General features: G+C 43.8%; 1 protein-coding gene across 3 annotated transcripts in view; it reads left to right on the top strand.

The window, feature by feature from the left end:
* hdac7a (histone deacetylase 7a) overlaps positions 1–15,000 on the top strand; it is a 67,970-nt gene that overhangs the window by 17,837 nt on the left and 35,133 nt on the right. For 2 of the 3 annotated variants that reach the window (XM_034311766.2, XM_053240638.1), the window contains one exon: positions 10,141–10,186. The gene's annotated coding sequence lies outside the window, so the exon portion shown is untranslated. Of the gene's footprint in view, positions 1–1,516; positions 1,776–10,140; positions 10,187–15,000 lie in introns of those variants that run through there. The other variant, XM_034311765.2, reaches the window with a different exon arrangement.

Genomic DNA, 15,000 nt, shown 5'->3' with positions numbered 1-15,000 from the left:
ACAGACAGAGATTGTTAGGTGAGCTTTTGTCCTCTAATGGTTAAGCACGATGTACTTTGTGTGCAGAGAGCAAGCAGGGACTCCGGCAAGACTAGCTATGACAGCATAACTAAAAGGGAGAGCCAGAAGCTAACACAGACATGAGGGAGTCCTGGGATATAAAGCAGCAGCCACTCCACCGTCAACACACCTGAGTGAACGTGTGAGAGTGGGGGGGCGACAGCATCCAAACATCCCAGTTCACCACAACACTCTATGCCTGTGAAACCCTCCAGATCTTCTCCTTTACCTCAGAAAACTATTCACTAAAGGCTTCACTAAACAAATATGTTTTCAGCCTCGACTTAAACACTGAGACTGTGTCTGAGCCCCGAACACTAAGTGGAAGGCTGTTCCATAACTGTGGAGCTTTGTAAGAGAAAGCTCTACCCCCAGCTGTAGCCCGCATGTGGTCATATCTTCTGGTTCTAGTAAGGACTCTCGCTGCTGCATTCTGGACTAACTGGAGCTTGTTTATGCTCCTACTGGAACATCCAGACAGTAAGGCATTACAATAATCCAACCTAGAGGTAACAAAAGCATGAACTGGTTTTTCTGCATTGTGTAGTGACAATATATTTCTTATCTTAGCAATATTTCTGAGATGAAAGAAAGTGATGCTAGTGATATTATCTTATAATAATAAACTTCCAAAGAAAGACTAGAGTCGATAATCACTCCAAGGTCTTTTACTGCTGCACATGATGAAACAGAAAGGCCACCCAGAGTTATTATGTAATCAGAAAGCTTACTTCTAGCTGCATGTGGTCCTAGTACAAGTACTTCTGTCTTGTCAGAATTAAATAAGAGAAAGTTAATAAACATCCAGTTTCTAATGTCTTTTACACATTCCTCAACTTTATTAAGCTGGTGTGTGTCATCTGGCTTTGCTGAAACATACAACTGTGTGTCATCAGCGTAACAGTGGAAGCTAATACCATGTTTACGGATAATTTTGCCCAGAGGTAGCATATATAGAGAAAAGAGCAGTGGGCCTAAAACAGAGCCTTGCGGAACACCAAACTTTACCTTAGCATGAGAAGAGAAGTCAACATTTACGTTTACAAACCGATAATGATCAGTCAGATAAGACCTGCAAACTTACTTATTCTGTATTAATGCACATATTATCTATCTATCTATCTATCTATCTATCTATCTATCTATCTTTTTTTCTGTTTATTTATTTACTTGACGGTGTGTGTGTGTGTGTGTGTGTGTGTGTGTGTGTGTGTGTGTGTGTCCGGATGACGGCGCTACTGAGCTGCTGTGTAAAACTCCATCATGTTCTTGCTCTCTGTAACTGCGCTAAACTTCTGAAACGGAGTTTTAAATAAACTGAGTTAAAGATAATGTGCGCATGCGCAGTCTGTAACTCTACATGAGCTGGGGTTTACACAGCACAAATAAAAAGAGTTACATGCAGCAGAACAATGTAGCGTGTGTGTGTGTGTGTGTGTGTGTGTGTGTGTGTGTCTATTTTGGGTCGGACCCGCCTTCCAGTTCTATTTTAGTCTGTAACAGGAGGCGGGACTTACTCACCCTCTCTGCCTGTCTGTCTCTCTCACTGTGGAAGTGTGTGTGTGTGTGTGTGTGTGTGTGTGTGTGAGAGAGAGAGAGAGAGTGTGTGTGTGTGTGTGGATGTTGCTATGAGCGGATTTTAAAAAGACACCTTGGAGGAAAACGCGAAAACTTTATCTTAAAGAAGGAGAAGAACCGACATCGCTCTGTGTAAAGTAAGAAAAGTGCGCGCGCGTTTCCGTGTGTGTGTGTGTGTGTGTGTGTGTGTGTGTTTGATGCGAAAAGAGTTTTGTTTCTCTTTTACAGCTCTAACACAGCGCTCTGCTTCCTTTACACACACACACACACACACACACACACACACACACACACTCAGTTTTGTGCATTTAGAGAAGTGTGTGTGGTTATTTATGTATGTTTATAATGCAGATGTGACGTCGCATAACGCAGATGCAGCAGGTTGCGTGTGTGTGTGTGTGTGTGTGTGTGTGAATGAAGCGATATAAAACTTTTATATGACTTTTATAATTCCTAAAATTGCGGTTTAACAGTGTTTTTATTTTTATTGCACACTGTAAAAGTGAATAAATTTTCTAATTCGACTCATTTCTATTTTCATAAAAATAAACAAACACTAAACACAATTAATGCCGAAGTAAAAAACTAAAAGACATACTTGTGTTTATGTTGTTTATTTTATAAAATATAAAAACACACTTTTAAACACACACTGTATTTATTGTGAGTTGTGTTACTCATCTGATTATTATCTGATTATCTGACCCTCAGACGTGTGTGTGTGTGTGTGTGTGTGTGTGAACTTACACTGAGAAACATAACACATTTCTAGAACCTTTAAAAGTTGTAGGACCCTAAGAACCCGTACCTCTTAAAGAACCAGTGACGATTTAACACATCTTTAATAATAATAATAATAATAATAATAATAATAATGAAATGAAATGATAAGGAGTGCTGTTTACCTGTGAGGACACACACACACACACACACACACACACACACACACACACCTTTTATTTCAGACTTTTATTCTGAAACATGTTACTGTAAAACTTTACATATCCGCTTTAACATAAACATGAAGCCACGTTTATTAAACACACTTTACAACCTGCTAGAACACACTGATGTAGAGTTGCTGTGTGTGTGTGTGTGTGTGTGTGTGTGTGTTTATAGTGTAACTTGACATAGAGCACAACTAAATTAAAATCTTATTGGTCTAGTGAGCAGATCTGATAATAAATAGAATTATTTTTATTATAACTCTACACATGCAGGAATATTACAGACTGAAGAGTCAGGAAGCAAACGGCTCATTTTATTTCTGATGATTAAATTCACTTTTACAAACTTTTACAGAGAACATTCAGTGAGTAAAAGTGTGTGTCCGGCACCAGGAGGTTGTGGGTTTCAGTCCCAGAACTCTGTTAAACTTAAGCAAAACCCTGAACTGTAAACGTCGTGTTATTATTATTATTATTATTATTGTTGTTGTTGTTATTATTAATGAATATAGAGTAGGTGCTTTAATACGTTCCTCTGAGGACATTCCCACATCTTTATCTGTACAGTAAATGTTATTAAAAGAATATATTTATATTGATATTTAATATATTTTTACATGTTTATTAATATTTATATAACACATTTTCTACTTTCACTCCAGTGTTTAGAGTTATTAACGTAATTAATTTATTGTGTGTACAGTGACGGATATAAAGCGCACACACACACACACACACACACACACACACACAGATGGTTGGTGAAACAGTGTGTGTAATGTGAATGATGTAATATAATTATGAAAATCAGACCATTTTAATCAGAGTGTGATGTGTGTGTGTGTGTGTCATCATGTGACAGCTCTGTGTTTGTGGTCTATGAAGCATAGGATGCGTTAGGAGTGTGTGCGAGTGTGTGAGTGTGTCATACTGTATTATTTATATTAATGAGTAATCTACTGAGTCGTGTATAAAGAGTATTAATGTGAGTGTGTACCTGTGAGGGCGTAACTGCGAGTATTTGCAAGTGTTTAACCGTGAGTGTTTAACCGTGAGTGTTTAACCGTGAGTGCGTACCTGCGAGTGCGTACCTGCGAGTGCGTACCTGCGAGTGCGTATCTGCGAATGTGTATTTGCGAGTGTGTATTTGCGAGTGTGTACCTGTGTGTGTGAGTGATCCATCCTGATGCTCTACTTCTGGTTGGAGTTTTGTTTTTAATCACTTGGAAATCACTCGCTGAGATTAATGTGGCTGGTTCCACTTAGAAACCACGAAGATGGCTTTGGACCACAATTCTTATGGGCAGTTGCACTGTGATGGCTCAGGACTACAACTGCTATGATAGCGTTGGGGCTGCAGTTGCCACGAACAGATTTGCACTCAGGTCTCCATCACTGAACAGTGGATAAGTTCTACAAGACAGACTTCATGTGAACTGTGATGAGTTTCCTGGTTACACAGCTGCACTATTTGTCCATGTAGCACACAGTTACAGAAGGGATTTATTTATAATCGCACTATCAGGTGTCACTCAGATGAGGATGGTTCCTTCTGAGTCTGGTTCCTCTCAAGGTTTCTTCCTCATATCATCTCAGGAAGTTTTTCCTCACCACCGTCACCTCTGACTCACTCATTAGGGATAAATGAATAAATTTACGGGTTATATCCTGAAAATATTTATTTCTGTAAAGCTGCTTTGTGACAAAGTCCGTTGTTTCAGCGAGTGCGTGTCTGTGAGTGTGTATCAGCGAGTGCGTGTCTGTGAGTGTGTATCAGCGAGTGCGTGTCTGTGAGTGTGTATCAGCGAGTGTGTATCAGCGAGTGCGTGTCTGCGAGTGCGTATCAGCGAGTGCGTGTCTGTGAGTGTGTATCAGCGAGTGCGTGTCTGTGTGTGTATCAGCGAGTGCGTATCAGCGAGTGCGTGTCTGAGTGTGTATCAGCGAGTGCGTATCAGCGATTGTGTGTCTGTGTGTGTATCAGCGAGTGTGTGTCTGTGAGTGCGTATCAGCGAGTGCGTGTCTGCGAGTGTGTGTCTGTGTGTGTATCAGCGAGTGTGTGTCTGTGTGTGTATCAGCGAGTGTGTGTCTGTGTGTGTATCAGCGAGTGCGTGTCTGTGAGTGTGTGTCTGTGTGTGTATCAGCGAGTGCGTGTCTGCGAGTGTGTATCAGCGAGTGCGTATCAGCGAGTGTGTGTCTGTGTGTGTATCAGCGAGTGTGTGTCTGTGTGTGTATCAGCGAGTGCGTGTCTGTGAGTGCGTGTCAGCGAGTGCGTGTCTGCGAGTGCGTGTCTGCGAGTGCGTGTCAGCGAGTGCGTGTCAGCGAGTGCGTGTCTGCGAGTGCGTGTCAGCGAGTGCGTGTCAGCGAGTGCGTGTCTGTGAGTGCGTGTCAGCGAGTGCGTGTCAGCGAGTGCGTATCAGCGAGTGCGTGTCTGTGTGCGTATCAGCGAGTGCGTGTCTGTGCGTGTCTGCGAGTGCGTGTCAGCGAGTGCGTGTCAGCGAGTGCGTGTCTGTGAGTGCGTGTCTGTGAGTGCGTGTCAGCGAGTGCGTATCAGCGAGTGCGTGTCTGTGTGCGTATCAGCGAGTGCGTGTCTGTGCGTGTCTGCGAGTGCGTGTCAGCGAGTGCGTGTCTGCGAGTGCGTGTCTGCGAGTGCGTGTCTGCGAGTGCGTGTCTGTGTGTGTATCAGCGAGTGCGTATCAGTGAGTGCGTGTCTGCGAGTGCGTGTCTGCGAGTGCGTGTCTGTGTGTGTATCAGCGAGTGCGTGTCTGTGTGTGTATCAGCGAGTGCGTGTCTGTGTGTGTATCAGCGAGTGCGTGTCTGTGAGTGCGTGTCTGTGAGTGTGTATCAGCGAGTGCGTGTCTGTGAGTGCGTGTCTGTGTGTGTATCAGCGAGTGCGTGTCTGCGAGTGCGTGTCTGTGTGTGTATCAGCGAGTGCGTATCAGTGAGTGCGTGTCTGTGAGTGCGTATCAGTGAGTGCGTGTCTGTGAGTGCGTGTCTGTGAGTGCGTGTCTGTGAGTGCGTGTCTGTGAGTGCGTGTCTGTGAGTGCGTATCAGCGAGTGCGTGTCTGCGAGTGCGTGTCCGCGAGTGCGTGTCTGCGAGTGCGTGTCTGCGAGTGCGTGTCTGTGAGTGCGTGTCTGCGAGTGCGTGTCTGCGAGTGCGTGTCTGCGAGTGCGTGTCTGTGAGTGCGTATCAGCGAGTGCGTATCAGCGAGTGCGTGTCTGCGAATGTGTGTCAGCGAGTGCGTGTCTGTGAGTGCGTATCAGCGAGTGCGTGTCTGTGAGTGCGTATCAGCGAGTGCGTGTCTGCGAGTGCGTGTCTGCGAGTGCGTGTCTGCGAGTGCGTGTCTGCGAGTGTGTATCAGCGAGTGCGTGTCTGTGTGTATCAGCGAGTGCGTGTCTGTGTGTATCAGCGAGTGCGTGTCTGTGTGTGTATCAGCGAGTGCGTGTCTGTGTGTGTATCAGCGAGTGCGTGTCTGTGTGCGTATCAGCGAGTGCGTGTCTGTGAGTGCGTATCAGCGAGTGCGTGTCTGTGTGTATCAGCGAGTGTGTGTCTGTGTGTGTATCAGCGAGTGCGTGTCTGCGAGTGCGTGTCAGCGAGTGCGTGTCTGTGAGTGCGTGTCAGCGAGTGCGTGTCAGCGAGTGCGTGTCTGTGAGTGCGTGTCTGTGTGTGCGTATCAGCGAGTGCGTATCAGCGAGTGCGTGTCTGTGAGTGTGTATCTGCGAGTGCGTGTCTGCGAGTGCGTATCAGCGAGTGCGTGTCAGCGAGTGCGTGTCTGTGAGTGTGTATCTGCGAGTGCGTGTCTGCGAGTGCGTATCAGCGAGTGCGTGTCTGCGAGTGCGTGTCTGCGAGTGCGTGTCTGCGAGTGCGTGTCAGCGAGTGCGTGTCTGCGAGTGTGTGTCAGCGAGTGCGTGTCTGTGAGTGTGTATCAGCGAGTGCGTGTCTGCGAGTGTGTGTCAGCGAGTGCGTGTCTGCGAGTGTGTATCAGCGAGTGCGTGTCTGTGAGTGTGTATCAGCGAGTGCGTGTCTGCGAGTGCGTGTCTGCGAGTGCGTATCAGCGAGTGCGTGTCTGCGAGTGCGTGTCTGCGAGTGCGTGTCTGCGAGTGCGTGTCTGCGAGTGCGTGTCTGCGAGTGTGTATCAGCGAGTGCGTGTCTGTGTGTATCAGCGAGTGTGTGTCTGTGTGTGTATCAGCGAGTGCGTGTCTGTGAGTGCGTATCAGCGAGTGCGTGTCTGTGAGTGCGTATCAGCGAGTGCGTGTCTGTGAGTGCGTATCAGCGAGTGCGTGTCTGTGTGCGTATCAGCGAGTGTGTGTCTGTGAGTGCGTATCAGCGAGTGCGTGTCTGTGTGTATCAGCGAGTGTGTGTCTGTGTGTGTATCAGCGAGTGCGTGTCTGTGAATGCGTATCAGCGAGTGCGTGTCTGTGAGTGCGTATCAGCGAGTGCGTGTCTGTGTGTGTATCAGCGAGTGCGTGTCTGTGTGTGTATCAGCGAGTGCGTGTCTGCGAGTGTGTATCAGCGAGTGCGTGTCTGCGAGTGTGTATCAGCGAGTGTGTATCAGCGAGTGTGTGTCTGTGTGTGTATCAGCGAGTGCGTGTCTGCGAGTGTGTATCAGCGAGTGCGTGTCTGCGAGTGTGTATCAGCGAGTGCGTGTCTGCGAGTGTGTATCAGCGAGTGTGTATCAGCGAGTGTGTATCAGCGATACACCTAACAACCTCTGTAGTCCTGTTTAGCCACTTGTTAGCAACCGCCTTTTTCAAGACACATAAAAGCTTAAAAAAATCACGAGTGGGGTGTTACTGATGTATTTTATGTCGTAGAATAAATTTTATAGTGTTGGTTTCAAAAGGTAAAAGCACAATGTTTATTTTGGGAATTATGCTAAAGTCTCTGATTCTACTTGAAGTCTAGACCAATTTAAATTTATTGTTGAATGTTAATACTTAGATTAGATTACAAGATTTTACATTTTTATTTAGCCTTTTTTGAATAAGCCAAGAAACTAGCTTTGCCTCATTGATGTCTTGTTTTTCTGTTTCTGTTAATTCTACTTTTCATGCTACCTGAATAGACCGATGTTCTGAGGTTGTGTCTAATACACTACCTCACTGTTACACTTCTTACCAACATTAGATTTTTCAAAACCAGTGTTCATTTTGGGATCAGATTTACGCAAAAGCAAAAGTGTGATTTTAATTGAAGTCAAGTCTAAACCATGTCAGAATTGTTGTCGAATGTTCTTTGCAGATTTGCCCACTTGATTAAAATTTGTTTGAAAAGGTTCTTTGGCCTAAATGGTATGTGGTTCTTTTTTCTTTTAGGTTTTGTTACGTTGTAGGGCTATAGGGCTATATAGGGAAATAAGTTTGGCTGTACTGCTCAGTAACTTGCAAAATAGTCTTAAAAACCAACACAAAAAAGAATCAAGATAAGATCGTGGATCGTGATTCTGCCTGAGAAAAATCCTGATATGATATTTTTGCCATATCGCCCACCCCTAGCATCTGCGAGCGCGTGTCTGCGAGCGCGTGTCTGCGAGCGTGTCTGCGAGCGCGTGTCTGCGAGCGCGTGTCTGCGAGCGTGTCTGCGAGCGCGTGTCTGCGAGCGCGTCTGCGAGCGCGTCTGCGAGCGCGTCTGCGAGCGCGCGTCTGCGAGCGCGTCTGCGAGCGCGTGTCTGCGAGCGCGTCTGCGAGCGCGTCTGCGAGCGCGTGTCTGCGAGCGCGTGTCTGCGAGCGCGTCTGCGAGCGCGTCTGCGAGCGCGCGTCTGCGAGCGCGTGTCTGAGTATATATTAGTATACCGTAACGTGAGTGTGTGCTGTAGGAGGCGCTGTCTCATGAGCCACACTGGAGTTTACAGAAAACAATGAGAAGAAAATCCAACACAAGTGAGTTTGACTGCAGGAATAATAAATAGAAGAAACATGAATATAATGTTGTTTAGTAAAGTGTTTTTTATTGTACAAAGAAACCTCGTGTGATTAATTATAAACTGAGTGAATTGTAACTCGTCTGTACTCAGCAGTGTGATCAGCTCTCATATCCAAACACTTCAGTTTAATTAGTGTTTAAATCCACAGTTCTGTCCATCGCTGGCTGAAGTTTTAGTTTTTATTGTTATTGCGTTGCTGTGCTTTATGTCACCTGCACCGTGTGTTTATTAGGAGTGTGTTAGAAGAAAGAGAAAGTAAAGTGTGTGATCCTGCAGGATTAAACTGGACATTATAATCAACTACAGCCATTAAAAAGACTCACAATTTAGATATGAATATTTATATTGTCTCTATCATGACTGTAGTTTTGTGTAAATAAATGCGTTATACTGTAACGTGATCATGTCGCCGTGTGTGAAGCGAGCGTGAAGCACAGGGAAACTCGCTCGTGTTCATTTCTACTCGCTGTTCAGTGTGAGAGTTTAATCACAGAGGAGACGTGTTTATTAAAGACACCAGACTGAGACACTCACACACTGAATCTGTTTACTCTGAGATTTATACACTGCGTGTTTCATCCGTTTCTCTCTCCAGCTGTTTTAAGGTTTATAACGGACGACACTTTCAGAAAGCAGTTTCAGAGCATGAGCTCCTCTATAGAAGAAGGAAAGTTCTGGATGCGATGAAGGAAAATTTATTGTTTATCGTTTTATTGTTTGCACTTCAGATGTATTATGAACACTATTACTCTGATGTAAAAACATTAATCTGAATTTGAATAAACCTGTGGAAGAAATGTCACAACGTTTTCGAGCACGCAATCGAACACGTCTCTCCACCAGCCAATCCGCAGTCGCCTGATGATGTTCTGCCATATTTCTGTAAAAAAGCCTGGATCTGCATTTCTATATGTCACGCTTACCCACAATCCTCCTCTCTGCATCACGACCCAAACACTCACATGTTAACGCAAATGTATAAACAAGGCTTTGGTTTGGGTTAGTTGTGTTAGTTTGGGTTAGTTTATGTTAGTTTGGGTTAGTTTATGTTAGTTTGGGTTAGTTGTGTTAGCTTGGGTTAGTTTATGTTAGTTTGGGTTAGTTGTGTTAGCGTGGGTTAATTTATGTTAGTTTGGGTTAGTTTATGTTAGTTTGGGTTAGTTGTGTTAGTTTGGGTTAGTTTATGTTAGTTTGGGTTAGTTGTGTTAGTTTGGGTTAGTTTATGTTAGTTTGGGTTAGTTGTGTTAGTTTGGGTTAGTTTATGTTAGTTTGGGTTAGTTGTGTTAGCTTGGGTTAATTTATGTTAGTTTGGGTTAGTTGTGTTAGCTTGGGTTAGTTTATGTTAGTTTGGGTTAGTTGTGTTAGTTTGGGTTAGTTTATGTTAGTTTGGGTTAGTTGTGTTAGTTTGGGTTAGTTGTGTTAGCTTGGGTTAGTTTATGTTAGTTTGGGTTAGTTGTGTTAGTTTGGGTTAGTTTATGTTAGTTTGGGTTAGTTGTGTTAGCTTGGGTTAGTTTATGTTAGTTTGGGTTAGTTGTGTTAGCTTGGGTTAGTTTATGTTTAGGTGACAGCAGATTTGAGATTTTCTCATTATTGTAATAAACATGTGAAACTGAAATGTTTTCTGTTCTGTACAGATGGGTTTCGTTCTTCACGTGCTGCTGTAGAACCCAAACTCAGCAGGTAAGAACTATAACTTAATTACTGTCTCATTTCTACACACTGCAGGTCAAAATTCTGTCTTTCTGAGCAGCAGGTTATGACTTTACATCCCAGCACTGACAGGTTCAACACTACTGACAGAAGCAGTGTTTCTTTATTTGTTTGTTTTTAATTAGGTTTTTAATGCACCTTTATTGATTTGCTCTAAGTGTGTATTAACTCGAGTGCGGTAAAGAACACACTCAGCCTTCATGGTCCGAGTCTAACATTAATGACCAGAAGGTTGTGAGTTCAAATCCCGTCACTGCTATAGAGACTTGATCCAGACCTTTATTGACTGATTGGTTTCTGTAGTTATTCTGCTTGAAATCTGTTTAATAAATAAATTAAAAATAAATGATATAAGAAAATAAAATTAATTTTTATAATTAATTAGGTCATTATCTGGGGTTTGAGTATCAGCATGAACAATACACAGCTGCTCACTACTGTCTGTCTGTCTGTCTGTCTGTCTGTCTATTAGGGTTGTAATCAAATACAGATCGAGTATTCTGATTGAGCTGTTTAATCTTTTTAGGTCAAAATATTCATTCTTTTTTTTCTCTTTTGGTACATCTGTAAGAAATCTGTTTAACTAATGATAATTATATACTTCGTGTGTGTGTGTAATGTTCACTAAGTGGAACTCACAGTGATAGATTTTATTTCATGTTAATGAACTCAAAATATTCTCCATTTACTGTGATAGAAAGCGAGGATGCAGTGCGGGTCGAGAGCATTGGGGCAGTGGGCGGGGCTCCAGACGGTTGTAAACACTTGTGCAGTTCATTCCAGACTCACATGTAGATTCTTGTGGGAAGAAAAAGACTGCACTTTTGGGGCATTTTTGGAGCAGGTCTGATAAGATAAGATAAGATAAGATAAGATAAGATAAGATGGGGGCACAGTGGCTTAGTGATTAGCACGTTTGCCTCACACCTCCTGGATTGGCGGTTCAGTTCCCGCCTCTGTCCTGTGTGTGTGTGTGTGTGTGTGTGTGTGTGGAGTTTGCGTGTTCTCCTCATGCCTTGGTGGTTTCATCTGGGTTCCCCCAGTTTCCTCCCCCAGTCCAAAGACATGTGTTGTAGGCTGACTGGCATCTCTGAATTGTCCGTAGTGTGTGTGTGTGTGTGTGTGTGTGTGTGTGTGTGTGTGGGATGGTGCCCTGTCCAGGGCGTCCCCCCCCCTGGGAGAGGCTCCAGGCTCCTCGTGACCCTGTGTAGGATAAGCGGTATGGAAGATGGATGGATGATATTGTTTGTTTATTTATTTTTGTTTGTTATTTTTGTTTGTTGATATCATGATATTGATATCATGGCAACATAATATTGTTTAGGGACTGTACACCTGTCCACCTGCACACACACACACTCACACATGCATGTGTGGGGAAATGTATAAACTCTGTGTTTGTGTTATTCCTGTAAGTTTCCTGTTCACAATGAAACATAAAAACAATAGAAATCAGTGTGCTGCATTCCTCTGATGTTTTCATTGATTTTAACACCATGAACACTTTCTGACACACCGCAGTGTAACTTGTTCACGACACAGAGCAGTGACACGTGACAACACCTCATACAGAAACCTGCATCGTGCAAAAGTCTACCATCTTGGTGGTGTGATCATGTGACAGTCACACAGCAGCGTCTTCCCTTTCTGCCACTACCATGTGAAAAACAGCCAGTTTGGTGTTTTAGTGGTGAACAGTTTTAATGTGAGAGTAAGAGCAAAACAGATGAGAAATAATTTCACAAGTTCTCAAATTTCACAAGTTCTCAGTGTGTGTGACTCAACCTGAGGTAAAAACAACAAATAAATAAATGAATGTAAAAACCTGCTCTAAAGTACACAGTGGAATTGTGATATAGACACAAACCTACAGACACATGGTACAAGTGTACTCTCACACACACTCTCACACACACTCACACACACAGGATCGGGTTGATGCAGTGGATCGATGGCTAGACAAACACAATGGCAGCGGTGATGATGTCATCATTGAGGATTGTGTTTCGTTGGGTTCTTTTGTGCGACTGAAACTGAATCGTCTTCATGAGAATCTCTGGACGAAGAGCTGCGTTTACAGTGTCACCTTTTCTGGGCTTGGTTCCAAACAGCACACTGATCCCCTGTGCACTATGCAGCGAACGTCATTATTGATCTCCTTGCTGATCCTCGTCGTTGTTTTGATTTGTCGTGATGTAAAATGTATAAAAATGAGACTTGAAAAGAGCCATGTGTGAAAGAGGAATTTATAAACTCATAATTCTCACATGTGTGTGTCTGTGTGTGTGTCTGTGTGTGTGTGTGTGTGGTTTTGTCTAAAATTCAGCATCAGCTATTTTATAGTCTGACATTTATATTCGTCTCACACGTGGTTCACATCTGACTCATGCAGTTCCTTATCCAAGCAGAGGGTCATGGCTCAGAAGGTGTTGATTAGTTTTCTATAACAGCAGCTCTGACAGTAGCGCAGGTTTATATTAATGCACTCGTTCTAATAGGTTATCGTTTCCATAGTAACAGCTCATTCACAGGGACTTGGACAGCGGACGCTCCACATAAACGGAGTAAGAATGATCTGGTGAAGTTTTCTGTAAAGAGACATTTATGTAAAGGTGCATTAGTCAATATTTTTAACTTCTTGCTAATACAAATGTAGAATATTATGTAGAATTGATAAGAAAAATAGTTTAAGCCATTGTCTCAGAACAAGCTGTAACATTCTCAGCTTTTACGTAGGTGAAAAAAAAACAGTTTGGAAATCTGCCTTCCTGGAATGCTTCTTTGAATTTAGATTGGCCAGTCATTGATTTTAGTCATTTTATAGCCACGCCCCCAACGCCCTTCACATCCTCATAGATCATTATGAGGAGAAGTTGCCTGTTTATGAAGTTGTAACGAGTGCAGTGGAAAGCGATGTCATGACGATCCTTAATGGTAACTCTAGTTGAAACCACCATAAGTTTTAGGGGCGGAGCTTTGTGTACATGGATGAAAATGGGGGCGTGGTCAATGAATTATAAATTGATTCAAATCTTATTCAACTCCACCAATTTTACACTTATGGAAGGAGTCTCCAGTGTCAGCGCTTTGTAACAGTCAGAGGTAAAGCTGTAACTGTAAGTTTTCCGACATTTTCAGGACAGAGGAGTTTACGCTTCTTTGCGGTTTCTCAGTAACATGCGCAACAAGCTGTGATTTTATTTTCTCTTATTAACTTGAAGAGAGAGAATAAAGAGAGTCTGGTGAGGGAACGACTGTTTATAGCTGCTATAACGTAAGTGACAACAGAAACTAACTTGTTAACTGTGACTATAAACAGATAAAAAGTATGTAGTGTTGTTCTCTAATAAATAAAAAATTTGGAATTGTTGGTAAATTGCTGTATAAGAGAAATAAGCTCTTGGGGACATGCTGTTATAGGAAAATAATCAACTTTTCTTTCACCGTCCTTGCTGAAATAAACACCAGTCAGGATTTCCTCCGCTAAATGGACACAGTGTTCAGACCAATAAAGAGTGCGCGCACACACACACACACACACACACACACACACACACGGTAGCAGGACTTGCAGTGCCATTTTGACATTTTCAGAGCGTTGAGGTTTTCCTTCGAATATGGGTCACAGAGCGCTTCCGATAAAATGCGTGTGTGTGTGTATCTTTAAGGCTCACCATTTACTGTAGACAGAGCGAGAGATGTAAAGAAAGATAAAATGAAGTGAGAAAGACAGAGACAGAGAGTGAGAGTGAGACAGGCAGAGAGTGAGACAGAGGGTGGATGTGTGTGTGGTTAGTAGGGTCTATAATTGGAGATCCTGTCTTACACAAGGTCAATTTGGCAACAGCAAGAAACAAGAGAGACAGAGAGAGAGGGATGGGGAGAGAGAGACAGAGGGAGGGAAAGGGAGGAAAAGGGAGGGAGAGACAGAGAAACAGAGACAGAGAGAGAGAGACAGGAAGAGAGAGAGAGAGAGAGAGAGAGAAAAAAACAAGATAGCAAGAGAACTGTGCACTCTCTGGGTTACACGTGCACACACACACACACACACACACACACACACACACACAGTGTGGTACAGTACAGGTCCTAATCTGAATCCGTGAACCGTCTGCACTCGAGTTGCTGTGGCTGTTTCCCATCACAGAACAGTAGCGGGTGAAGTGGGCGGAGTCTCTGGAGAGTGAGGGGTGGAGTTTAGTGATGGACATGATCAGATTAATAGAGCTTCAAATTCTGCATCAGTGCAGCTGATAAACACAGGGACACCGGCTGTGTTCCATTTCTGTGTTCACTGTTCCCTCGTTCACTGTGTCCTCGTTCACTGTGCCCTTTTTCACTGTTCCCTTTTTCACTGTTCCCTCGTTCACTGTTCCCTCATTCACTGTGCCCTCTTTCACTGTTCCCTCGTTCACTGTTCCCTCGTTCACTGTGCCCTCTTTCACTGTTCCCTCGTTCACTGTTCCCTCGTTCACTGTTCCCTCGTTCACTGTTCCCTCGTTCACTGTGCCCTCTTTCACTGTTCCCTCGTTCACTGTTCCCTCGTTCACTGTTCCCTCGTTCACTGTTCCCTCTTTCACTGTGCCCTCTTTCACTGTTCCCTCGTTCACTGTTCCCTCGTTCACTGTTCCCTCGTTCACTGTGCCCTCTTTCACTGTTCCCTCGTTCACTGTTCCCTTGGCTCATTGACTCTGCACTCATAGGGACCCTAAGCTGCTGCAGTGCATTGTGGGATGGAGGAAGTATGCTGGATTTTCTCCATCATGCTTTTGGACAAACAAAGT

This window comes from Pangasianodon hypophthalmus, chromosome 16 (genome assembly GCF_027358585.1).
Source record: "Pangasianodon hypophthalmus isolate fPanHyp1 chromosome 16, fPanHyp1.pri, whole genome shotgun sequence".
NCBI lineage: Eukaryota > Metazoa > Chordata > Actinopteri > Siluriformes > Pangasiidae > Pangasianodon > Pangasianodon hypophthalmus.
Note: the sequence above shows the minus strand (reverse complement) of the source record. Positions and strands in the feature narration are given on the sequence as shown.